The sequence below is a fragment of the Cinclus cinclus genome, chromosome 6 (assembly GCF_963662255.1).
Source record: "Cinclus cinclus chromosome 6, bCinCin1.1, whole genome shotgun sequence".
Lineage (NCBI taxonomy): Eukaryota > Metazoa > Chordata > Aves > Passeriformes > Cinclidae > Cinclus > Cinclus cinclus.
In genome coordinates this window covers 49479099-49505382 of record NC_085051.1, presented here as the reverse complement: position 1 = coordinate 49505382, position 26284 = coordinate 49479099, and positions in this window count along the sequence as shown.

Below are 26284 nucleotides of genomic sequence, written 5' to 3'. Positions count from 1 at the left end.
TCTTGTGAGCCCCAGATTCACTGTCAACACTTGCTGGGACTTTCCTCTATGTCCTGTTTCCCCTCTGAAGGAACTATTGTGGTTTGAAATGTGTGTCAAACATGAAAGCTGCCAAGTTCCATGGCACTACCTGAATGGGACATGTGAAAGGATGCTGCACATTGGTGGAATCAGGAGACAGTGATGCAAGAGCCCTCCACTACCATCTGTATTTGCTATAGTAAACTGGAAAGCAGCTGTTACCTTCAGGCAGGTGCTCCAGTAGAAGAACATGAATGAAAATGTCCGTGCCTCACAAGGGCTATCTCTGCAAACTCATTTTTCTTCCTGAAGGTGGTGAAGACATTGTGGTGGGGCAGATGGGAATATTGCAGGTAAGACCATAAAGGTGTGTACTAACCAGGAGCTGCCTTGGAAGTTGTTAGGAGCTACCTCTGCACCAGACTTAATAGGCAGGCACAAAGCCAGAAGGATTGGCTTGAGTCCTCACAGGTACAATATTTCATGGGAAGAACACTGTGAAGAGGCTTAAAGCAATATTGTTTGTCAGGACTGGTTTCATGCATAAGTGATACTGGCAGCTACGCTGTGAATGCCACAGTAGGGTTAAGATGAGCATGCTCACCATCTCCAGGCTCTGGCAAGGGGATTCAAGGTTTCCAACCAGAAACACAAAGCAAAATGCAGACGTTGCAAACTCATGCACATTGAGACTGAAACAAAGGTCAGTATGAACCCTTGTGAACTACTGTTAATCTCTGAGATTCTCAGGCTCTGATTGTGCATTTTAATATATTTGAAAGGTTTTAGCTTTAGCAGAACTAATCAGGACACTGACTGGATCCTACACCTAGAGAATCAAAAACCTTTTATCTCCCTTGACATTGCAGGCAGGACCTCAGGATAGTCAGATCCAGTCCTGCAGGGGTTTAGTGATTGAAATTCTGAGTTTGCATGTCAATTTTCCAGCTGATAACTCTTAGAGTTGTCAGGACATAATGACCTGAAAATGAGCACATTTCTAGATGACCATCAGTGTATAATTAGTCCATTAAAATTGTCAAGATGCTACTTTTGGTTAGTTAAAAGATGCATCAAAATCACTGTATTGTTTAAAAATATAAGATTAAAAACAAGAAGAAGATAAAAATAGATTTTTTTTCTTCTTCCAAGGGGAAAGCAATTCCTGCATCTTATTCCTGCATCTGTGGTTTATGATCGGGGTGTTGCTTTTACAACATTATGTTGACACCACAAATGGGCTTGCTGGTAATATTGAGTGCAACTGCTGGTAAGCCAAGTTTAAGTCAATGAGAAATGCGCTGGGAATGTGTAAAGTAGTGAAAAATTTTAAGCCTTCGGAAAAAAAAATCAGACTCTAGATTTTTCATTGTGAGCATTCAAAGAAATCTTTTGACTGCACCTCAATCCCCATATGTAAAATGGAGATGATAACAGCACCTTGGCTCACAAGAATTCTGTAATGATCAGCTCGTTCAGTTTGTACAGAACAGAGGATCAGAACCACCAGCGCCCTGAAGCTCCAATCTTTTACATCAGACAGTGACCTGGCCTCAGGCAGAACATCATTCATGCCAAGAATCCTTCTTAATTGGTGGCCGTGTAACAGTGACATGTTGAGCTAGTTGTGCTGCGATGCAATGCATCATGAGACAAGTACATGCTCAGATAAGAAAGTGTGTTCAAATGAAGCAGATTCTTGTTTGTATATCAATAATTACACTTTGATTGTGATTTTAATTCCGTGAACATAGTTTTGAATGAACAATTCCTGTGTTCACAAAGCTCAGAAAAAGCATGTACGGTATTATAGGAAGCCAGAGGAACTACCTGATTTGAATTCATAAGTTCCTTTTATTCCTTTTTTTTCCCATAGTTTTTAATAGGTAAACACTGAGAACGGATGATTTGCAATCATCAGCTGTGTGAGGGTTGCTCTATATGCATGGCATAGTTTTCCCATGAAAAGCTTTGTCTGGAATGCAAAAATTCACTTGTGAAAAATTATACATATAAAATTTCCAGCATATATCCAAAGAAGGATAGCAGGACTGCCTCTGCCAGGTTGGCCCCAGAAGTCCCAAATCTGCAATGCTTGTTGGATGAATTTGTTTCATTTTTGTCAAACTTTTTTTCCTCCTATCCAGCTTGTACAAACTCTTTGCATATTTTTTTTAATACACATGAATAAAAGATATTCCTGTGGACTGAAATAGTACACAGGCTTTCCAGATCAAATGTTTTCCTTCTCCAGGTGAAATGTGGAAATGAGAGATAGCGTTGTCATTATACTGTATTATTTGTTTGTTTGAACAAATTTGGCCACAGCAATCATTTCCATCGATTTTCTAAGAATAACAGTTTCCTTTTTTTTTTTTATTTAACAGAAATCAATAAATGCAAAATTTTCTGTAAAGCCTTCAGTTAAAAATATTCCTCCCTCAACCTCATGTATATTAAAGTGCACAGAATATGCTGACTAGCATAATGCAATAAAAGTGATTACTAGGAGGCAGTGGAGGTGATTAAATATCACACAGTAGTCAGAGTTACCTGGAAATGTTATGCATCCAACACTCAAGAGAGGGAAAAAATCCCCATATCACAACAAACAAGTTCTTTAGAAGTTTGCAACTCCTAGGCAGCCACCCTGTTCTATACATGGCACTATGGATGGGGTTTTAATGGATGCATGACAGCAGGTGCTGTCTTACACAATGTAAAAAACTTCATCATTAGGAGGGAGGCAGATGAATGTCCATTGTAAGACATATTTTGACAAGGAAGGTCTAGGTTCTCCTGAGAAAACAGCATAGGCAAAGAATCTGCCTGTTTACAATTGACATGGTTAAATATTGAGGAGGTTGTTCAACTGGTTGCTGAGCAAACTGAAGAATTTACTGTTGGCACGGGGGAGACTAATTCCTCACTTGACAACTGGCTGACTTAGCTATACATTTCTAAGTCCGAAGTACAGTAATGATTTAAAGCAGGGAAAAACCATCAATTAGTAATTTTCAAACTCCCTCGAGGTATTGAAAGTATGGAAACTATTATTTGCAGTAGGGAGAAGTAATTTAAGTCTTAGAGCAGAATATGTTGATGATGGCATGAAACTTTAACAAATACAAGACTCTTTGGTCTTCCTACTAGATTTATTGTCAATATGGGTGAAATCTGAGGAGGGAATATGAGTAATGAACCACAGATCAGAAAAATCCCTATAGATATTCTTCTATTCATTAGAACACACATTCCCTCTTGAAAATGTACATATTGGAGCTGCTTCTTTTTTACTGGACCTCTTCTTCATATCCTCCATCTCCCTATAGTGCCAGACTGCAGGTCTTTGTCTCATTGCAGACTCCTAATTTTAATGCTGTACCAGCTTGCCAATCTTGTTCTTTTTTAAAACTCTCTAAACCTTAATTTATTCCAGATTTCCCTTTAAATGAGAAGCATGAGAAGAGCAACTTAAACAATGGGTCTGGTCCCAGGAGTTCTTGAACATCTCCAAATCTGTGATAGCTTCAGTGAAAACTATAAGGTCTCAGCTCACCTTTTCCAAGACCTGACTTCTGAGTATTCCTAAAAATATTGAGTCTAGACCAGTGATATTAGGTCTTCTCAACTTTTTGCCATACATACACTCTGCTTTTTTTTTGTCAAATCTTTCTGCATTTAAACTCTCTCACATCTGTATGAATTGACTAATTTGATCAAGATTTTTATAACATTTTTCCACACAGATTATTGTTTACTGGAGCCCCAGACAAAGCTATACATCAGAGTTGATCCCTTAAAAATGTAGCTTCCTACCTCTTCATGCACAAAAACTTACGTTTAAATTAAGCCACACTACCAAAATCGGAGGAACTCTTCCCTGCTGCTCCTCCCTGCAGACCTCTGTACATTCAGGCATGGCTGAGTAACCCCTTGCCTCCTCATATTCAGCTTTCTTTTAGATCCATATACCCATATTTAAATTTTCTGGAAGGAGGAGCACAGCTATAGCCCAGTATTCTAGGCATTTCTCCAAGGAAGAAAAGTTGTGTGGTTTTTCAAAAACTTTTTATGCATTCTACCGGGTACATTTTTAGTATGTAGTTTAAAAACTGCCCTAAAAGCGAAATTCCCAAGTCACAGCTTTACTTGCAGTACCTAGTAGGAACAAGGGTTGGAAAAAGATTGAATGAGACCATATTTTTCTTGAAAGATTAAGACATATTAGAAAATCACCCAAGATTGGTAAAAGTCAGTTTATTTGTGTCTAATCACTGAATTACATAGATTTGGGGTTTCAACGGGGGAAAAGAGTCTCATCTGACTTGTCTTAAAAACAATGTAACGTGTTAAACAAAAACACTACCCCAAAGCACCTGCTCTCACAAAAGGTTTCCAAATGCTTTATGAGCACTGAAACCTCAGTATACAATAGAAGAAATTTCAGATAGGAGTACCATGACACAGCTCTTCCTTACATATTTGAGCTCAAAGGTTTTTAGAAAATATTGTTTCTTGGAGTTTTTAATCTAGGCAGCGAAGATATAGTTTCCAAGCCTTGTTATTATTACTATTACTTGAGGTTACAGAGGGAGCTTAATGGGTAGAAGGAAATCTGAGACAACAAATTTTTGGACTATATTTTTCCTGTAATTTTTATTAATATTCTCTATAGCATTCTCTTTCATATGAAAAAAAAAAATCACCTGAAACTTCTTTATAAATGTAAGTCTGGCCTTCACTGTTAAAACAATGTCATGCTGAGGCTGTGTTCAAAGACAGTGAGACAATGGCAGCAGCAAAGCTTTGATTGTGTTTCTTATTTGTCTTAATAGGATGATAGCTTTAAAGAGCAGAACCTGCCTCTTTTTAAATTGAATTCAATGGTAAATCTTTCACTGGGACATGCCCTAAGCCCACTGAACCAAACACGTCTATTGCATTCAAATAATTGTTATGAAATGGTATAATAATTTATAGTGTTCCCTTGTCTTTTTCTACAGTATTCAAAGATTTTGCTTTTATTTGTTGTAGCTGTGATCTATCAGAAACACAGTGTGAGAAGGATGTTTTTGTCTGTAGACCTGGGCCATTTTGAAGGGAAGGAAGGAAGCTGAGCTGAGAAGGTGAAGTGATGAGCCTGAGGCATTTTCATCAGTATCAACAAGCTGCATTACAGCCACACTCAATATGACAAAACCAGAGCATGGCCATATTCTACCTCAGCTGACCACAGCCATAACCAGTTCTGCCAAGCTGATTTCAGGCTTGAGGCCTGCAGTTCAATAAGTCTAGATCATGGGTAACACTGGTGATCCTTGGGTGATCTCTGGGCTTCATTGTAAATAATAATGTCAGAACTATACTTATTTAACTCTAAGCCTGAATGCCAGGAGTGGAAAAAAAAAATCAAAAAACACACGAGATATAAACAAAATATTTTTCTGAAGTAAATATGCATAGGTGCAGCTAAATAAAAATGTCTTTTGATTGTTTTTAAACTTTAGTCATTGTTTTCTGAGTGAGATTGCACAAACAGAAAATGCAAATTGCTATATTATTGGGAGAAATCATGCCATAAAGACAGAACTCCAGATGTCTCACTCTAGAAGATGAAGAACACAATGCTGATGATTTCCATATCACAAGGGTACAGTCACACTTTACTTTTACCCTTCTAGTGAAATACTTTTTTTAACTTTCCGAGGCTAAATTGAGACCTGAGGTGTTTACTATTTTAATACTTAAGTCAGAACACTGTGTCTTTTCATAATAATAGCAGTCAAAGCACTAAAGTTCATACCTACTTTACTATAAATCACCTCCTTGACAACAGAGTTTGTAACTTTTCTCCTCAAATGCTCTATTCTAGATCCCAATTTCTTCCCATGGCACTTCTAGTAGGCCAAGAAACAAGACCAGATGTGGAAGTTCTGAGCATTTATCTTCATATCACATTCAGAACTGCTGGACATGGATTGTTCTTGACCCAGAAGCTCAATAGCTATGTTAATCCTGCACTATACTAACCCAACCTACCTTCCTGAAATTAAGAGAGCAGTATTACAATGAGGGGAAGTGAGTGGTTAGTAAGAGCAAGAGAAAGACAAGTATTGTTTGAGCATGTAAGTAAAAAGTCACATTGGAATGCTGATATAATGACATAGCAAGGCTGCTTGTATTGAAAGGTAGAGACAAAAAGCACAGCTTCCACCCAGCTTTGTTATGTATGTAATGAGAGGGTGAGCAATGAGGTTAAATGGACACAAATATCAAAAATTACCCCAAGTCCCTCACACTGACAAAAGTTGCATACTGCATATCTGTATGTTTTGTGTCCCAGCCAGGTATAGTATCTAGAGAATAGATTCATATATGCAGAATTTGTCTTCAAGGTGTGATCTTAGCACTGACCTTTGGAACAGAACTGGAGTCATACCATAATCTAAGGAAAAAAAGATACTGCTGAGTGGATAGAACTGAAATCTGCAATCTAAGCACCTCTCATCACAAGTTCGGACAGGTCTGGAAAAGCGACAGAAGACTGTGAAGTCTATCCAAATGTCTTCTGAACTACTCACAAAAGGTATGTACCATCTTTCCTACCAAAAAAGAAAAAAAAACAAACCCCACCTGGCAGACAAGTAATTTCCTTATTTGGGTTGTTATGTGGGCTGTTTTGTTGCTTTGTTTTTTTATAAAATCATCAGTTATTCCTTTTTACGTCAGGCCTTTGGGTTCTATTTAAGAACAGAGAAGATCAAAACCTTTACATTTGTCTACATAAGGTAATGGTGTGACAGATAGCCACAGAAGCAGGGCAACTCTTGTCTTTCTGTGCTGTGATGTGACTGACCCAGAATACAAAATGAAGAGTGCTGTTAAATGACCGATCACAATCTCTTCAAACAGACTGCTTGGAAGCAGCTTGTCTACTAACATAAGAACAGTAAAAGAAATGTTAAAAAATTATTTCATGGATCAAGGGTGATCTGAAATCTTCAAAAAGAAAGATTCCTGTGAGTCTGAATGCATTTTGAAAATGGTTTAAAATCAATTACTCATTAATATAGGGGAGAACATCAGAAAGTAAAGCACTTTGTATGAATAGGCACACACTGAAATGAATTAAAACTAGAGCAGGATATATGATGAAGTATGATTGATACTGGACTCAAAAAATTGATGTTTGATATAGAATGGGATTTTGAGAAAAGTTCAAACAGTATAATTGTATATGTTCAATGGAGGAAGAGAATGATACCTTATTAGATACAATATAAGTTGTGGGAAAAAAGCCGCACATAATTTTCAAAGAAAATTATTATTAAGAAAACTGTCAAAATGACTTTATGGTAACACCACCTAAGGGGCAGCTATCACTGCTGGACCAGCAGTAACCCACTTCCTTTGTGTACGCCACTGTAATAATACAATGGTTTCTACAGAAATGCACTTGCCATGGGAATTAATATCTTGTCATTTGCTATAGAATTTCCCTGTTAAGTTAAAGAACAGTGACATAACATTTTTGTGGTACTTATTCTCACATTGCTTAAAAAGTACCTCAGCAAACTTTTGCATACCTCTTAAGAGACTGCACTTGACAAGTTTGTGCATCAAACTGGGCATCACATGAGAAAATCAACATATCAGTTAATATTTATTAAAAGTTTTGTGGTTTTGGTTTGTTCTTTTTAAATACACATTTCACATAATTTTATGTGTTTATTTATGGTTTGTTGGACTAACAAACTCATGCCCCATGTTTGTTTACAGCAAGAACCATGCACCTTGCCAGTGGCCAGAGGTGTGCATGCTATGTTATTATTCAAATCATCACTCACTATTGTGAACTGTTGTTTGTGTATTTCACAGAGACGGACAGGTAGAAATGCTTTAGTTGAATTATGTTTTTGTTTTTGTTTTTTTTTTACAATTTCTCCCTCATATACATGTGTCCTCAAAATGATCCTGCTGCTTTCCAAAGAACCACTTTTATTTTAGTTGCAGTAGCTTGAACTCCAACATGCAACATTTCTGTCCATGCTAGAAAGTTAACCAAGTCAGACCTATTGCCTGAACACAAAAAGTTTCCATTCAAACAAAAAGCTTCTGTTCAAACTTCATGCAATCTATAACTTACTGAAGTTCAGATTGACCCTTCACATGATGAGTCTTGAGAAAAATGCCAAAGACTTGAAGCTTCTTCCTGGAAGTGATTTAATTAAAATCCTAAAGGGTTCGATGTATCAAAAGCCTGTTGGGCAGAGTGAGAATAAATAAAGGTAAATCACCTTCTTGATTCACTTGACTCATGAACCACTTTCGCTGTAGTGATTATTTGTAGTAATAATATACAATAGATTGCCTTGCTGTTATCACATATAATTTTTATTATTAAAGATGAAAAGTATATGTGTGCTATACAGATGCAGAAACATTACAACTGGAGACTATCTCACGCACCTGGGAAGATTTAAGTTGGAATGAAAGGAGGAAAAGCTGAGTGAGTTCAGCAAGTCACTGTCAAATCCCACACCTTTAGTTTCAGCAGTATGAATACAAGAGATCATGCCTGACATAGGCAAGACACTGGGAAAACCACGGTCTTACCTCTCTAAATACCTCATTATGTGATCTGTAGTAAATAAACATTCACAACCTCCTGGCATGCAGGGCACAAAAATAATGTGAAGATTACAATAGTCTCCGTTTGAATGTTTGTTTCTATTTGGGCTTACTCAAAAAACTTATTGTGAATTACAGGCAAGAGCAGTCTATTTTTTATGAAGAAAATTTCAATCATTATGTGGCACTTAAAATAAGAACTATTTGTTAAAAGTGTCAGTCCTACTCATGGTATGGGACCAGAATGAAGATCAGCTCCTTTCTGGATGTGATTACCTTGTATGTTTTTATGATTGCACACTTGACTGAATACAGGTTATTGACTATTTGTCATCTTGTTTCTACCCTTTAACACCTCCAATTTAGACTGTCCAACTACTAGGGAGCATTAGTAAGGAAACTATCCAGACCCTGAATTACTTAAAGGCTGATGACTTACATAAAATATTGACATATTTTATAAACACACGAGAAGTGTATTTAAGTACATGTTAGGGCTTTAGTTTAAACATGGTAGCAACATTTGATTAAACTTCTATATTATGATACCTTCTGAGGTCTACTCTAGAAAAAGTACTCTAAAAAATAGTTTTTTAAGGTAGTTTTATTACTGATTAAACTGAATTTACCTACACATAGACCTCTACTCCAAGCAAGAGAAATGCATCTGCTGTTGGTAAACTGAATGCTTGTCAAGGCAAAACCTCTGTACTAAGTAGAAAGAAGAGGAAGGAAAGAGGTTTCTGAAAGATACCCCAAGGTCAGCCTGGACACTCTTATATCACTGGTCATCCCACAGAGAGAAACTGTCACATACATAGGGCAATAAATATACATGTCTGGTTTAGAAACCACCCTAGGAAGCTCCTTGGGGTAGTGGTAGTTAACAAATGCAAATACAACAAATTAGAGGAACCAAGTTACTGATAGCAGAATGTGAAAGGAAGATTATCCTTAAATATATAAATATAAAATAAAGTAAAGGTGAAATATAAATGGCACTGCTAATGAAAAGAGAAAAATGAGAATACGAGAGAATTGTTTTCCCTTGGTCATGAAAATCTGGATTTTGGAGAAAAAGTCTAAGATTGCCTGTAACTTCACAGACTATTTATTTCATTTACAGAGTTTTCACAAAATTATGTTGGGTGAGTACAAAGAAATTGTAAACCCAGATAAACATGTGAAGGAGAAAAAGACCTGTAACAGTAACTTTCAGCACTCGTTTCAAAAAAAGCCAACAAAGTCACAGATCTGCAGGACTTTTTCCATAAAATGCAAGTCTTTAAGCCAGCCTTGTGAGCAAACACCTTGTATTGTCTGTGCCACCAAAAAAAGCCAAAATGTGAGATGAAAAACTTTTCTTAGAAGCCAGCATAAATGCCACTCAAAGGATATCCAGTACAACCTTTCCTTTATGAACCCAAAGTTAATAGATGAAAAGGGAGAAGATGATCAGAAGAACATACTATGATTTTCATTCATACTGCTTGCATAGCAGTTCATGAAAATATGAATATAGAATCATAGCACACGAATCCCTGACTCAGCTTTTAGCTACCTTTAGCCCATGGCATCACAGAGCAGTTCACGGAGTCAGACCAGTATGGGAAAACACAGCAAGGGTATGTGTATGTTATCACAACCTCCTCAACAGAGTGTGGCTGTTGAGCAGTCCTTCCCCAGTTAAATTAGTCTCTTTGAAGACTTACGTCTGGTTTTCAAATACAGATGTAATTATAAAGAAAAAAAAAGAAAAACAAAAAAGCAGTAGAGAGATTTCCAGTTGGCCTGCTAAGGGTCTGGGCTGGGAGGAAGAAATGGGGAGGCCACTCAGACCTGTAGTGTGCAGGGGAAGAATGGAATCAGGCAAGATTATGATGCCATATGTCATCCATTATCACATTGATTAAAAGCAAGTTCCTTTCCTTACCCCCCTCAACAAGCCACTAACCACAGCTATTTCATAGGGCTTGCTATTTCATCCACACAAAGACAACTGCTGTGGTTCAGACAGTTTACATTTGGTTTGTTTGAAGAGTAAGAGAGAAAATGTCCCACTGTTCCCTATGAGATGCTGCTGGCGCACAGATAGTGCTCCTGATTTTAACTATCAGGAAGCAAAAGCTTTGTTGCCTCACTTGGTGAGTGTCTGTGCTCTGTGCTGCTGGAATGCTGCAGGATCCGAGGGCTTCCACCATCGGGCACGATGCAGTGCCTGAAGGGTGAGAGCTCCGCACATGCCACAGGCGTGCAGTTAAGCACATTAGCTCTCTGCAAGAAAGATCACAACCGTGCTGCTCTGAAAGCTTTGGAGGACTCACTGTAGACATAAAGCAAAGCTTGAAGCAAAAAAAATCTGAAAGCAAGCAGAATAACATAAACAATTGCTTTTAAATCCTGTGGAAGGCATCATTTTGGCATATTTTCAATGTTTATTACACACTTAAAAAATATGTTACTGCCACAGAACTGTGTTATCATGAAGTTACATATCAACAGAAATTGTGAATAATAGCTGTGCATTTGTGGGGGCTTTTTTGAATTTGAAACTGACTCTCACTATTTGTTTATATGCCTTCTGAGGCATTTTAATGCCTTTGAAAATCTGGTCTTGGTCTTAAAATCCATTTAGTGTCTAGTCAAGAGCATAGACTCTAAAACTGAAAATTAGTGATCATAATGAGTTTCTGCTTTTCTCACAGACTACAGCTCAGTGATTCAGGCAGAGTGCTGTGGTGTTTGAAAGGTAAAGTGTGTAAGCAAGGGACTCAGAGTATTCCCTCCCAGTATTTCAGGAAGTGTAGAATTTCCCTAACTGCACCTGTGGCAAATGACAGAGGGGGAAAAGAAAGTGGACAGTTCTCAGATACCAAACACGACACTGTACCTCTAGCACACAGCAGAGCAAACCAGCTCCTGCTCAGCTTCCCAAAAAACATAACAACACAGATCCTGAGAGAAGGGAAGCCATGTCTGGTATCTCATGTACCCCTTATTCAGTATACTCATGCCTGTTTTGAGGATCAATCATATAATAAAAGAGGTAATCAATGTCAAGGAATGTTAAATCAGTTTCAGATTACATATCAAGTGTTTGAAAGTGAATATTTGTATTCCATGTTACAAGTAAAAAATATTTGCTTTTGGACCAGTTAGCAAGATATGCCTTAATATAAAACACAAAATTCAGTTTGGGGTATTAACAGTAAAATAATATTAGAACTGTGGAAGTCCAGAAAAGAGTTAGGAAAATAGAAAGATTTGCATATCAAGGTTGCAAGAGCTAGGATGATTTAGTGGTAAAAGAGAAACACTAGAAGGCATTTAATTAAAGCATTTAAGATTATGAAGGGTAGAGTCAAAAACTAGCCAGTCCATCTTTTTAACCGTGTCTCAGAACACCAGAACAACAGCAGGGTCACTTGAAGTTAATGACAGGTAAATGTAAAACAAAAGAGAGAGAATAATACTTCACACAGCATGTAATCAGCCTGTGGGATTTCTGTCATGGAGGGTCACTGAGTCAAACACTCCAACTGAATTTTAAAAAGGGGATGGTAATTTTATGACCAAGATGATAATTTTATGAACAATGGTATTTATGTTTGCTAAAATAGGGAACATTAAAATTCACATGCTCAGGGATAAGACCAGGAAGGAAATCATTGTTTCTCCCTCACTATCCACTCTAGACTTGTCTGTCATGGCACAGCTGTTAAAAGATATTTTCTGATGCAATCACTATTGTTTGAGACTTAAGTTAAATGCTATTCCTAGAAAAGGAGATTTCTACTCTAATACAGACTTGAAAACTGGACTTCTGAGTGCCCCATAAATCAGGTATTACCCTGTTAAAATTCTCTGTAGATTTGGGAATATCATGGACCAGACATAGCTCAGGTTCACATCAGTTGAGAAGGTCTGCCACTGAAATCTGTGTGGTACTAAGAAAATTCCATGTAGAGGTAAGAGACAGACTACCTCAAGAACTAAATACTTCAATTGAGCTACAGGGGATTGCACATTGTGTTGCTTACTTAGACTGCAAGAAAGAGTAATTTCCTCTGGTACAAGAAATAAAGAATAAATGTTATGAATCTTGTGATGATAGTGGTCTGAATACACCACTATAATGGATACTTCTGTGAACTATAATTTGCATTCGATCTGTCTGTTGTCTTATGATCACATCTGGCTTCTTAAAATGTACCTTGAACTGCTTAGTGCAACAAAACTCTTTGAGAGTTGAGATGGTTGATAAAGAAGTAGGGATAGTTCATTTTAGTCACCTAAACTTGATTTACAAAAGCAATTTTAAAAATAAACTTTCTTCATTATATCTTCCACCTATGAAAGGTCTTATATTTGTGTAGTTTTGAGAGGTCCTGTGAATAATCTCAAAACAGAGTTTTAAGTGTGAATTCTTTATTGTATAAAACTTATTCCTCAGAAATCGAAAGGGCATCCTAATGATTTATTTAAAGTTTAAATGGTGATCTACTTAGACTGAAGGCTGCTAATGTTTAGATGCAGTTTTGAGGAAACTTGCACAAAATCTAATGACAATTATGTTCAGGAACATAGCTGCAAGCTGGTAATGTTACTTACAGATATGATGGGAAATAATTGGTTCCACAGTACGAACCTTCCAATATGTTTCATTAGCAGCTTTATTATAGAAACAAAATTAATTCCCATAAATAAACGTCCATTAATTTTGAATTAATGTTGCAAATATATAGCAATTATGTAAAGGAAGGTGAAGGGGAAACCTTATTAAAATAGCATGAAACATAAATAATAAAAAATATTAATATCTTTAAATTCTCAGCTTCACAACATGGACTTGATCCTGAGATAATAGCATTATTAATTTAATGTTTAATTAATAATAAATAAAATAATGGTGATTATTAACATGCATCTAAAAATCTGTTTCCCTACACAAAGTGTTTAGATTGTGTCTATAATCCCTCTAATGAAAAAAAAAAAGGTATCAAATAAAAGATAGCAATTAATCCAGAACATAAGTCAATAACTATGGATTTCAGAGTTTTACTTGTTCTTTCAGTACTTCCAGCCCACAGAATATGTTTATGAACAAGGTTGTAAATTCTGGGTTACCACTGAGCAATGTGATTACAAGACAGGGCTGCTGCAGTCAATGTCTTTTCAGTGTGATTTGAATTACAGAGCAACTTGTCCCCAGCTGAATTTAAAATCCCAATCATTGTATTGACACTGCAAACCTGCATCTAACAGTTACACCACTCCCCCAATCAGGAAAAAGAAACGTAGTATGTAATTATATTTCCAACAAACAGAGCTCAAAAATGAGCTACAGATCGAGACTTCTTCATAATGTATTGTCAGTAAAGCAATAAGAGCAAATGCATTTGAGAAAATCACAGTTTAATCCCAAACAATTCACACAGACAAAACTCATTCAGTGAGCAATTTGTTAAGATACATTCAGTTCTGGTTTATGCTTACATGAAGCTTTTAATATACATGAAAAACCTATCATTTTTACTGTTCCCTCTTTTTTTTTTTTTAAGCAAGTTATTTTTTTTTTTTATTTCCACTGTTGTTACAGCTTCAGCCATATTCTGCATTTTACCATGTACAGATTGTACCTATGGGGAGAAAAGTTTCCATTTTAAGGTAAACATCATTGCCCACCCACAGATTGTGATGTTTGCTTAGGAAACTTCCTTTTTTAAATGGAATGACCTTGCAATGATGACTAAAAATGTATAAAATAAGTTTTTCATCTCTGAGGGCCTGATTCTATTAAAGTAAGTGCAAGTGATTCCATTGACCCCTGTGACCTTTGGAAATTGTCCTAAATTGAGAAGGGTTTAATGTATGTGAGTGTGAATAGATGAAACATAAGCTGTGATACAGTTGGGGTGGAGAAAGTACCTTTTGATGATCAGAGAAGTTCACTGAACAACAGTAAGAGTTCTAGAATGAGTTAGACAAACATCTCCCAAGAATGACATAGGTGTGACTTACTCTGCTTTGAGAGTGCTGTTAATGCCCCAATATGATCTAGGAACCCAAAGACTTCAAAGGAACATTAATTTACAAGCCAAAGTATTTCAAAGAATTGCTTTTAAAATATTGAAACTATTTATCCAATAATATAGTGAGTTAATTAAAAAGAGGCTATTGTCTCTATTTTACTAACAGGTGTACATATAACACAATGTTATAAATATAAATTTTAAAACAAACTAGTGTCATTTGCAAACTTGTCAGCATTTCTTAGCCTGTTAGGAAAGACTATTTGAAGGCAGTATGCTACAGCTAAATTTTGCCCAAGTCTCAATTGCTGCATTTAAAGGCAGCACAGATCTCCTCACCCCTGCAGGTAAGAATCTTGAAATGAGCACAGGTTTAAAGCAAGGCAAATGCCAATCTGAAACAAAGCCTTCTTATCATTATCTATTTATGGCAAGTGGACGCACTTCATTTGTCATCCTGTCTTTGGGCAGACTAGACCTAAACTTTAGCTGGAGTTTTACATTGTGTGGTTACCTAAACCAGTCTCCCCTGGTCTGTCTGTGGTCAGTTGTAGCTGTGGGGGTGAAAAGTTAATTCTTTCTGCAGTCTCTTCTCCACGACCATTTCCTTTAATTCATCTTGTTCTGACATTTCTTTTTGGCTTTAGCATAAAAGTTGAACTTACACAGTGTCTTAAGACCTACTGAAGATCTACAGCAGGCTCTTCCCACATTCCCTCAAAAATTCTCTACATACCTTTCCTGATTTCAAGGTTAAGAGCAGACTTCTCCTGACTTATATACACCTGAATTAACAGCATTTTGGTCTGGGGTCCCAGAATGATGTTGAATGGTGTCTCATATCCCACCCAGAACTTTTTCTATGATTGAATAGAACATATTACAGATAAAATTAGTCTGATACATGAAATTAAAATGCAGGAAATTGTGAAATTCAAACTTATGTTCTACTCATTAGATCTGACTTCTGGTGATGTTTCTGAAAACCAGAGTTCAGGCACTGAGAATACATGAAAGATTGAAGACAATAAGAATCAGACCCCAATCATGTTAGCTGCAGCCTGCACATATTATCCAGTTTATTTTAATACCTATGCTTTTATCTGAACATTTATCATAAAACTTTAAGATATCTCTGCAGGGACTCAGCAACTCTCTCCCTTCACAGTTCATATACTAGTAACACTTTACTTAGCTGCATTTAAATGAAAAAACTTATGTCTGAGGTAAAGTGAAGTTGTTTTGTATTTGTTTTTTCTTGACTATGCATTTCAATATTGTATTTTTTAATAAAAGTACCAAGTATTGTTCTCTTGAATGACCTCCTTTCAGGATGTATATGGAATATTAATGTCTCTTAAATTCAAGCCAGATTGTGAAATTTTAATTCTTCTATACTTTATGCCATAAATTATTTTAAGTGGTGTTCCATTGAGTATTATTGCTCTCTTGAAGAGAGCAACACTTTCTTTTCAAGCAATAGTTCTTCCAAAATTGCCAATACCTATCTGGTAAGTAGTTCACCAGAAGCAAGCCAAATAATTTGGATGTGACATGCTAGAGGTGTGTTAGAAGAATATGTTGCTGCCCACACTTCTATTATCCTGTGGCAATGGAGTTCACTCTTTCTCCTAATCCTTACAATCTCTCACTTAAGTATAATGTAAAAAAAAATTGTTTTAAAAAATCAGTAAAATATTAATTTAGTTCTGTGTTAGGTTGTTTTGTGTCATATATAAATATGTATATAAATCATTAAAAAATCAAATAATTGTAAAAAATCAAGGATATTCTTCCCATATGAAAACCCAGGAGTCTAAGGAAGAACTGTCAATCCTGCTGATTATTCAGCACAGCCCCAAAGCAGCTAATCACAGTATCAAGCCACACTGATGCATGGTGTTCACTCACTGAGGTGAATATGATGGCTATATAGAATAGTAGGTTCCTCTGTTGGATCTGCATTCCTGTGGGGATATTAACATTTGGAATTGCATTGAAAGTCATTCTGTAGCTCTCAAGGGCATATGTCTGAACTTATATAGAAGATCTCATCCTTGCATTTTTCCAATGATAAATGGAGCACAGTGTAATGAAAATCACAATATATTTTTTTATTGGCATCTGCTATACTGGCAAAGTTTTATACTGCAAGCTCTTCCCATGATGTAGCATATATTCCACCCTCATTTGAATATTGTCAGATTGTTATGAGAGGTTAAAACTTTCTTTTAATGGACATGTTTTTTACTGTGTTTACTCTAATTAAGAGCCAAAGCTGAAGGGCTCCTTGATAATGCCTTGAACTCTTTTTTTTTTGTTTGTTTTGTTTTGTTTTGTTTTGTACTGAAGATGATAGTTAAAGTTATCTGCTCTGCACTTTAGATGAATAGATGAGAGCAAATGATAATGTGCAAACTGCCACATCACTTACTGTTTCAGTACAAGGTTTTGTTAACCTTTGTGTGCCAGCAGTCCAGAGAACACACTGATAAGAAATTGAATCTCAGACGGCTTTTTTGTTCTTTTCCTTTTCTTTTTCTTTTGCTCTAAATAAGAAAATTAGTTCTTCACATTATTATTAATGCAGTAAATGGCAACTTATTTTGACTTTACGCAGAAAAATTATGCCTAAGAATTTTACTGTTGTTCATTCATTGCCTGTAAGAGTCTTAAACCTAGCACATGGCTAGATTTTATCTTTTGTCTTTTTTTTTTTTTAAGTGGCATGTTATAGCTCATTTCCCAAAGTGTTGTACTGATTTGTTGTCGTTACTCATTAATACTACAAGTCAGTAAGAACAGAAAGAATTATTCAATAAAATAAAGGTACCAATCGAGGTGCAAAAAAGAAAGACAAGAGACAGATCCTTAGGAGGGTATTTGTGAAATATTTGTCTTTTTTCTTCACCAAAATTCTATATAGGAACATTATGACCTTTGCACCCAACCCCACTAAGGACCAGATTTTCACAAACTTGTAGAATCAGCTGACTATGAATTCCATATAGCTTAAATACATGATCAAAATTATGGAGAATCAAGACATCTGTAAATAAAAAGAAACATTAAGTCAGTACTACATCAAAGTGCTATATCATCGCCACTATTCCTGTACTGCTAAATGCAACTGTTCTCATAAAAATATTGATCATTAATATAAATTATTTATCATTAACATTATCATTAATATTTTCTGTTAGACTTTGCAGGAACATCTCTGAAACCAAAATGCCACAAGATACTGAAGATGCACATGAGAATCTGTGAATCTTGTAATAAAAATTGGGCAGAACAGATAGGATCTACCTAACCCATATTTATTTATCTATAATTCTTGTCACAAGTCTCATATAAAAATTTTTAAGCACTGACTGAAAGTATATGGATATCCAAGAAAGTTACTCTCATAATAAGTAGACTTATTATGCATAGGTTGTACCTGGATGTTTAAGTACCTGACCTTTATTTAGTAATACTTGGCTGAACTTCCATCTTAAGATCCCAAGATAAGACCTGAAACAACTTGAGAACACCTGAGTGCTGCTACAGCAGGCTAGATCATAAGAAATGCAATGGACCAACAGTCATGTCTCAGGAAAGCTGTTGTAAATAAAGCAGGTTTCTTGTTTGTGTGCTCCTCAGAAAAACAGCAATGGTAATGGAAATCTCTGGATTGTCATAGGAGACCCTCAGACCAGGAACACTGGTAGAACATGGTAGAGATACCAGCTGAGAGTTTTTTTCGTTTTCAATCAGTGAACACAGGACACCCATTTCCAGTTAAGCCTTTCACAGGCACTAATCACATTAAAATAATGTGGAGCAATGCCTTCTATTGAAATGGTATCAATTCAATAGATCAGAGGAATAAATTTTCTTTCCAGGATTTTAGTTTATAGCCTGGCAGCAGAGCAAATGTGATTTCTTTGACTGATGGCTTGTTGCATTTGTGTGCATATTTAATCAACAATAGACTCAACATATAAACAGTCTACATCTCTGTGGAGTCACAGTCAGCCATACTTTGCTGTCAACTTAAACAAGGTAATTCAATAACGAATGCCGCTGAAATCAGTGGAGTTTCTCTAGATTTACAGTGGGGTAGCAAGGAGCAAATTCTGTTCCACTTTCTTTAGCTGTCAAAATACAACCACAGTGTACACCAATAATGGGCCCAGATTAAATTCCCTCATCTTTAAGTACATCTGAATTCCCTACATCTGTATTTTGACTTTAAATAATTTTAAAAGAGGAAAGAATTTAATTACAGTTTAAGTCAAAGCTTCAGATTTATTCTAACAATCTAATTAATTGGAGGGCAGAGGGAGATTATGATTTGAGTTTCCATGGTACACACAGCACAAGCCCCAGTGGCTCTATCTTCTCTTTTGGGGGAAACAGACCCTGATAGCTCCCTGACTTCCCTCAAGGACAGACAAGGTGCAGGAGTTGAAATGTTCACTCCCTTCATCCTTGCAAGGATGACAGCCAGAGTGAGGATGGCAACTTGCAGTCACAGACAGGATGTAGTAGGACTTCAATTCCCCTCCAACTAGGAGGTACTATCTTTGTCCGCAAAAAGGATGAAGGCTGGCCCTGAAGCAGAACAACTTGGGCCCTTCATTTATTTATTTTAAAAGTAAACTTGAGAAGGGTTTTGTACATTTTCCTATGAAACTCAGAGTGCACTGAGCATTTCATAGTTCTGCAGCTGTACATGCTTTCTTAGCTGCAGTGAGGGCTGATTCAATAAATGACTTTTATTAATTCCCAAGATTCACACTTAGCTATTCACTAAGGGCTTTAATGAACTGTTTTCATTGTAACAAATAAAAAAAAAAATTGTAATGGGCATTGAGATATAAAATCCCATTTTCCATAATAAGGTCATTCAAATAAATCTAGCATGAAAGAAAGCAAGTACTCTGTGAAGTCCCAACAGGAACCTAAGTGGAGAGTTTGAATTTCCAGAATGGGTCTACATTTCAGAGTGAAGTGCAAGGTTTTTCCTTAATTCACCCAAGCAGAGAATGTTAGAAACCGTTTACAGATTTTCCAGATCTTATTTCTGGGTCTAGTTACAGCAAGAGTTTCAACTGTTAATGTATCATCTGAACACAAAAATGTGCTTTAATGGATGGACGGAACAATTTAAGTTGCAAAATTAGACCTCTACAGGGAAGTTTGAAAATCTTTGAAATACTAGCTCAGCCATGTCACAATCTCTCTCTGCTAACCATCCTTTCCTGCCCTTTTCTGACCCTATAACAGCTTCTCCTGAACAGAAACTTATAGGTTTATATAAATGTGTCATAAAGTCTTACGGCAATGCTTAGTTTTAGGACAGCAGGTTTGCATATATTCTTATGCAGTGGTATAGACCCTGTTGGTACTGTTTTAAAAAGTCTTTAATATAGACAGATATTGAGAAGACTGCACCAGAAAATATTTCAGTGTTCTGCTGTCTCCTTATCAGAATACGAACTCAAGAAATTGTGGACTGGACTCACTACTTTTGGATAAGGATTCTGTCCTGGATTGAGGGGAGTGGGTAAACAACTAATTTTCCTATAACTACCCCAGCTGTGATTTATTTACATCTTTCTGGATCCAGGTTACTACTTCATAAAACATACAAAATATGGGTCCTTATGTGAAAAGGTTTTCTACACTCCCCTTATGCTTGATCAGAGTTTAAACAGAACCTGCCACTTTATCTTTGTTAGTGTCTTAAGTATGCCCTTGGTTTAAATATCCTAGAATGGAAAATCAGTGCATATCATATCTTTTCCAAGGACTGGACACTCAATTTACATCAGTGTCCCCAGTACTTTCTTCTCATTGTATCTTTAGCTTTCTAGGCTGGCACTTCAAAATACTGTAGTGAATGCTGCAAGAATTGCAAGAACTGACTAAGACACTTTAACCCTTCCCAGATCAGCTCATCCTAACCACTGGGAAACTGCATTTCAATTCCTGTTTTGTGAATGGTCTGTGCTGCACTTAGTTCTTCATCAGTTATGTCTTGAATGCCCATAAGCTGCAGGTTATGATGTATGACTGTATGACTGTATCCCTACAGTAGACAGATCTGTGTTGATCACACACAGAGCAGTGTTACTCCACCCACCCATGCAGGAGGAGGGGTCAACTAAAGTGCAGGGGCTATTCACTTACTGTGCTAAAAATCTTAGTGTTTTATTAAATCCTGCCTGGATAGATATTTTCTTAAGGCAAGTTACATCTCTTTTTTTTCCCCTGTCAATGTTATTAATTTATGGATTCTTTATTTGAGGAGACTAGACAAAAGATTAGTCAGTATTGCCCATATTTTTCATGTATCCAAGTAGATATTGGCAAGGCAAATGGAGATAAATTGATAAAAGTTTTGTAAAGATGTCATCTGGAAAAAAGTGGCGTTGCTTAGGAAGGTATGTTATACTCAGCTCACCTCCCTGTTCAGAGAAAGAGAACTCAGAATTTCTCAGAAGTACAAAACCAAGGGCCATTTCTCAGGTAGGTGAAACATTTCTGAATGCTGAGGTCTATTTTCCTTATGTATAATGAATGCTATTAAATTCTTCTTTCCTTGGTATAATATAATTATCCTTCAATATTCTAGCAGGAAATCTCATTGACAAGTTCCCTGAAATTCTCTAATGCCTTTTTTAACAGATTTTTTATTTGTGGCAACAGAAATCCAGCACACTGAGCGACTCTGGCTTTCATTCAGTTAGGCCTTTGCCAGCATCATTCTTACTGCACAGTGTGTGCCAGTTCTCTTCTACTCCTTGGCTGATATACTTTCTTGCCTGAATAGGCTTATCACCTGCAAAATATAATACCTCTGCCTTCTCTCCCTTCTTTATTAGCCAGAGTAAATAATAGCATTCCAGTACCCCTGGGAATTTAATTTTTTAGGATATATTTCTCTGTAGCAATAATGTTTGCATTAACATTTCTTCTCCATATGTCCAGGTATGTTTTCCTTTAGTTGGGGGGTTTTGTTTGTCTTTTTGTTTTGAGACTAAGAAGAACAAAATACACAGATTATGTCAGAATTGGCTGTGCTGTCAACAGTGTGGTCTCCTCATCCACCACTTTGTCCTCCTTTCACTGTCTTCCAGTAAAAGTTAAAATCTGATTACTCCTCCCCTCAAAATGTTTTAATCTATTGCCAAGAACTCTGTGTATGGTTTCTTCAAGGTTGGTTATTCCCTGGACTAACTAAAAATATTGCCAGCATTCATACCCTCTCACTCACTCACCTCTGGATCCCAGCTGTTGTGATGGTTCTGAGTTGTGATTATGTTTGGCATACTACCAAATAATTTTATGGTAAATTTTCCCTGTAGCTTGCACTACTAACTGCAAAGAGCCCAGAAGATACTACTCCTGTAGCTCTGAAAAGATTTGAAAGCAGAAAAGAAATATGCAAGTTAAAAGGATATGGTGTGAGAGTGAGTAGTCCCAACTTTCACTGATCTGGGGATTAAAGAGAGGAGGGTCTTGAAGTATCTCTGGAAGGAGGCAGATTACTACCTGAAATTGATGTTCACTGTCACTCAAAGTCTTTGTTATGAGTGCCAGCAGTCTGCACAGGACTAGAGATCCTATTGCAAAGGACTGAATTCCATCTAAACACTTCTGCTCCTACTGCAACCTCTTGTTTGCTTGTGACTCACTCGAAAGCATTCAGGTCTCTTCACTCACCCAGCACAGGTTCATACATGCAGTACAGGCAAATATTTACATTCCATTCTCTCTGCTCTTCAGATTTTGAAATTGTCCATCATTTCTTCTACCCATGTACCCATTATTTTGAGATCAATGCATGACCTCAGATTTTAAGGTCAGAAGGAGCTTTTATATCCTCCTGTCTGACCTCATTTGTGATTCAGAATTTATAATTTCATTCTGTTCTCCCTGTATGTGAAACCATAATGTACATTCTTATGTAACTGCTATGCATAACATGCAGCACTGTGTAATTTAATAAATAACAATAAAGCATATCCAAATGTCAACTCTCAGAAGAAGAGAAAGAAGGCTGTATAACAGAAGGCTCAATCCACCTTGCAATATTATTGGCCAACTGAGAATTTCAGGCATTTGCTGAAAAGTTTAATGCAAGCTTTGAAATTTGGAAAGCATGCTTCTTTGTTAAGAAATTCTCCAGTTCTCATCATGAGCTTCTCAGAAACCATTAACATTTTTATTTAAAGTAATAAGCTCAGAAGAAGGGGATATAGCCATGAGATAATAGCCTTTGTGAAATCACTAGGTGTGCTGAGGTGAATCCATGGGTACTCAACATAATGACAGGATCATCAGCTAATGCCTACTTTTATAGAGTTTTAATATTCTAATCACTTTTCCAAGAAATAATCTTTATATTTAAAGGTATAAGGACAGTCTTAGAGCCAAAAATGTTAAAATAATATTATGTTACCCTATGAGTCTTGTAGACAATTAGTTTTAATAGAATGTAATACGCCAATCTGATTCACTAAGACAGTGAGGTTTTCAGCTAAAAGAATTACAGAGGCTATGCCTGCTCATTATATTTCAGCTCTAAGCCAATTCAGCTTCTCTTCCTCAGAGTCCTCAGGCTCCTCTGCTTGGTGTCTTGATGAGGATGGCAAGGGAGACTGATGGTCCCTTGTGGCTGGCATTATGATTAAGCCCCTCCTGTGGCTGAGTTTCTGGCCTGACTGTGGAAGTCAGGACACACACATTTGACTCCAGATTCTCACTTACATTTCATTCTTATACAGAAATCTCTATTCCTACCAATCTAAAAGACAGATATAAAGCCATGTCTGAATGTCAGAAGTTTTAAGGAAGTGATGACTGGGAAGTTTGAGACCCTTACCAATGCAAATATCTGTACAATGTTCTTAGATAGCCTGAAATGAAAAAGTTGTTACTATTAAAATAATAAAATATTCTTCAATCACTGCTAGCTTCTTGTAAGGGGGAGTGAGCAAAATCTTACCGCGGAAAGAAAAAGACAGAGTTGGAGAATCCCAATATATAACCACATACTGCAGACCTTACTGTGTGGGAGCAAACACCCACTTTGTAAGCCATTTACTCCTTGCAGGTATGAATTCACAGATTCTGACAAGTAATATTAAACCCATGAAATTACTAGTGAGGCTGCAGCCATCTAGTAAGTATCTAATAAATACAATCGTTAAAAATAAAGATATTTCAGAATAAGCAGGCAAACTTCTCTCATCATTTTGCAGATCAAAAGTTCATATATGTTTTCAAACAAGAAAGTTCCTTGCATCTGGGATAAGACTGTTTATGACAACACAAGGGAACATAACCAAATAAAAAGGGTTTATTAACTCTCTTCTATAGCAAACCTACAAATTCATTTTACTCATCTGCTTTCAGGTATGATTAAATAGTAGTCATGGGGTTATATTCTGATTACATCTGACTGAAAATTCAAACATTTTAAATATAATAATGAGGATTTTACTACTCTGCTTGTGAAGCTGCTGAGATCCAAGTCTCCCTGTATTAAAGTAAGCAAGAAACATAATGTTACTCAAGAAACATTTTCCACTTGAATTGGCAATGTGATTGTGCATTCTTAAGCCACAAGAATAAAATAATTGGAAACTAAAAGCAACCAACTGTACATACTGGGATGTCGATGAGCCATAAAGGCTATATATAGATTTATATAGCAGATAAATATTATGCTGTCATTAGACAGCAAGAAAGGGTTTAATATTTGGATCCTATGTCAGATTTCTGCAGAACATTACTCTCCAACAGAGAGTAGAAAAAACTCTTCCAGAGGACAGCAAATGAAGAGATAGCATTCAACAACCAGGCAGCCAAATCAACCACACATTTCCATGTTAACCTCAGATGGGATCCATTGAGAAGTTTACGATGTAAAGGGACCAAGAAAATTATCTTGATCTCTTCTGTCAGTTCCTGGTAAACCTAAGAGACAGCAATATCATCAGTTTATGCCATACCTGGCAGTGTTTGCATTAGGTGCTCAGGGAAAGTCATCTCAGTAGCATCAGTATTTTGGCACTGTATTCAGCTTCAGTTCATGATGGCTTCCTATTACAGAATTAATGACTGTCTTAAACAATTAATTCTTCTTTGGGGCTTTTTTATTTTTCCTTTTATGGCAATTTGCTGTGGGATTTCCCATTGTTCCTTATGGTTAAATTAGACAGATATGAACTATTTCTATTTTCCATAACCCAAGAGGGGTCAAGAAAGCTCATCAGTGTAAGGGGCTAACCAATTATTCTCTTTTCCTTCTATGAAAGTGAGCACAAACTAGACTAACTTTCCCTTGAAGTTTTTGTCCTTCTTGTTACTGAAATCACTCTTTCTGATATGCACAGAAGATCCAAACAAATGTTCTTTTCATCACAACTTTTTCCCCTGCAAATATTAAGAGTTCTTTCTTTACAATATATTGGCCAAAACTGTATTGCTGAGATTTCTTCCAGGCATCAAACAATATTCCGGTACAACCTTTTCTTCCAGACAGCATATAGACATCCTAGTAGTCATCTATTTGTATTTAATTTTCACCCATAGTGACCAAGATGGTGATATCACAGGCTTTAAATTTGCTAGTGGCTAAATTTTACAGGCAACCTTGTGTCTGTTGTCAAACCTATTTGCCCCCTAGTTCTCTCTCTCTTGAAATGTTCCATTTGTGACTATTGCATGATGCCTTAGCCATGTTTTATTCTGAGATGCAGTCTCTAGGCTGGTTTCCAGAGAACATGGAAGCCTTGCAGCAGGTCTGCCTCTGTTCCAGACATGTTCTCATCTTCCAGCAGTGGAGTCATAATCCTTTCTTACTCTTCAGCATCCTCATGATCTTCTACAATACCTTCAAAAGGGAAGCCTGAAGAGACCTTGTACTTAGAGTATTTCTACCAAATAACCCCTGTTTAAAGATTTTGCAAGAGTTTTGAAGAGTATAGATTGGCGTGGGGAAACTGAATAATTTTGTTTTTCATGAAGGTTAAGGTGGATGGCAGGACACATACTGTCGCTGAGAGAGTATGAGCATGAAACTGCAACCTGACTACAGCCTGCATTTCACTAGTGGAACAAAACCAAATATGCTGGTATGGAGACCAAGGAATTTACCTTTTTCCACTCCCACTTAAATGCTAATTTAAAGAATGAGATGGATCCTATCCAACACATATAGTCTTGTCTAGTCTATTACACAGAAATCATCTATTGATGAAGTACAAAACACAAAAATTATTCTAGAACGAAACTGACAGATATGCACATATAAGGTTCTTGCCACTATGTGTTGAAATCTTATTTTTTATCAATGTTACCCACAACTGAAGTTAAGGTAGTGACATTATTTATACATCACTTCCTGATCCAGTAACTAACCACAGACCATACCTCACAATCTGAAATTGGTTAAGAAGGTAGAAGGACATGAAGAGAAGGAAGCTTTCATATTTTGTAATTTTCTGCTTTCCTCAATCCTTCACTCTCTTATGAGTAAAATTCTTCAACTTTAAGTGCAGAGCTTTTTACTTTAAAGAGTTAAAAACGGAATTAAA